Source organism: Silene latifolia, unplaced genomic scaffold (genome assembly GCF_048544455.1).
Source record: "Silene latifolia isolate original U9 population unplaced genomic scaffold, ASM4854445v1 scaffold_70, whole genome shotgun sequence".
Classification (NCBI taxonomy): domain Eukaryota; kingdom Viridiplantae; phylum Streptophyta; class Magnoliopsida; order Caryophyllales; family Caryophyllaceae; genus Silene; species Silene latifolia.
The window spans coordinates 1,872,823-1,874,954 of NW_027413609.1; the positions used below are offsets into that span (position 1 = coordinate 1,872,823).

Consider the following 2,132-nt stretch of genomic DNA (forward strand, 5'->3'; position numbering starts at 1 on the left):
TAAACTTTACAAGTTGGTCATCAAATTTGGGCTTGGCTTGACGACTTGGAAAAGGAAGTCTAATCACAATGGGCTCCTTCTCCTTGACCTTGTCTTCATTTTTCTTTGAAATTTCTTCTTTTGATGATTCTCCATCTTTGGAGTTTTGCACAATTTCTTCCTTATCACTAGCTTCCACAACTTCATCCTCAACTTGCTTCTTCGGTGCTTCATACCTTGTACCACTTCTCAAGTGAATGGCACTAACCGTTTCGTGTCTTGGGGGATTACTTTGAGGTGGTAATTGCGCCTTTTGTCTTTGTAAGCTTGAAGATGCTAGTTGAGTCAATTGTGTTTCCAACATCTTGGTGTGAGCTAGAATGTTGTTGATGGTGGTTTCCTTTGCTTGACTATGTTTTTGCATTTGAGTGAAAAACTCTTGTTAATTCTTTTGCATTTGGAGGACCGCTTTTTGAACATTAAAACCTTGGTCATTTTGGTGATTGTATGGATTTTGATTTTGGTAACCTTGGTTTTGGTTGTACAAGGGTCTTTGATTTTGGTTTCTCATGGGAGGTGGAGTGTAAGTTGTTTGAGGATTTTGAACAATTTGGCTTTTGTATGAGAGATTTGGGTGAAACTTGGTGTTTTCATCGTAATAATTGGAATAAGGGGTACCACTCTTTTATGCTTGGAAAGCATTTACTTGTTCATTTGTTCCCCTACATTCACTTTGGTCATGTCCCAAAGTTCCACAATTCTCACATATCCCACTTGGGATTGATGAGGATGCCGTCATGGCATTAACATGATGCTTTGTTGATTTTGAGGCTTCTTCAAGTTTAGCCATAGCTTGTTCAAACTTCAAATTGATTGTGTCAATGTGAGCACTAAGTTGAGCATACAATTGAGTAACGGATTCCACTTCATGCCTTCCTCCTCTAGTAGCCTTGAGAGGTCTACTATATTGTGAGTTATGGACCGCCATTTCCTCAATCTTGTTCCATGTTTGATTGTCATCAACTTCGGTGAACATTCCATTTGATCCCATGTTGAGAATGTTCCTTGAATCTTCATATAAACCGTTCCAAAATTGTTGTACCAAGAACCATTCGCTAAGTCCATGGTGAGGACATGAGCGACAAATTCCCTTAAACCGCTCCCAAGCTTCATACAAATATTCTTCATCCCTTTGTTTAAAACCCGTAATTTGATCTCTTAGCATGTTAGTCTTTTCCGGTGGGTAGAACTTTTTGTAGAAAGCTAGAGCCAACTTCTTCCAAGAATCTATTCCGAGAGTGGCCTTGTCAAGGCCCTTCAACCATTGTTTCGCGGTGCCGATTAGAGAAAAAGGAAATAAGACCCATCGAATTTGGTCTTGAGTCACACCAGTTTGAGAAATCGCATCACAATAGTCACAAAAGGTTTCCATATGAGAATGAGGGTCTTCACTAGGCATCCCCCCAAATTGGCTCCTTTCGACTAATTCGATAAAGGCGGATTTGGCAATAAAATTTCCGGTTAGATGTTGTGGTGTGGGAGTACCATTGGGTAGGTTCTCCTCGGTGGGTACGGAATGCGATGAAAATTTAGGCATTGTAGGTTGATTTTGTGGGGTATTTTGTAATGGGTCTCCTCACCTTCTCTTGCAAAGGGGTTGATGAACTCAATAGTTGGTTGAACAACCTCACTAATACCTCTCAAATTCCTCCTAGTATATCTCCTATTGTTTGTCAAGGTTCTTTCAATTTCACGGTCAAAAGGTAACAAATCACCTTGTGACCTTCTAGACATGCAAAATATCAAACAACTCGAAAATAATTAGAACAAACCTTGAGGAGTTTTACTTCCCCAAGACGAAGAAAGACACAACTAATAACAATAAAAGAAAATCTAAATCAAGTAAACAGCGTCCCCGGCAACGGCGACATTTTTGATTGGTCCGTTTCGTGTTCTCAATTAAATAGATGTGGTCGTTGGGTCACGTCCGAATCAAAACACAATTTATAGCTTCACAAACAACTCTACAATTAGTAAAGAGGCAAGTAAAGTTCGGATCCCAAGGGACGGGAATTGAGATGAGATTTCTATTGAAACTAGTGGTGTCCTAGGGGTGTCACAATTTGGGTTGATGTAGAAGGTCACTAAACTAA

The 2,132-nt window shown here is 39.8% G+C and overlaps 1 non-coding gene across 1 annotated transcript; it reads left to right on the forward strand.

Annotated features, from left to right (window-relative positions):
* The first annotated feature begins 1,097 nt into the window (after positions 1 to 1,097).
* On the forward strand, positions 1,098 to 1,204 carry LOC141640076 (small nucleolar RNA R71). The gene has a single exon (XR_012542822.1). It is a non-coding gene; the product is annotated as a small nucleolar RNA R71 (small nucleolar RNA).
* Positions 1,205 to 2,132: the final 928 nt, after the last annotated feature.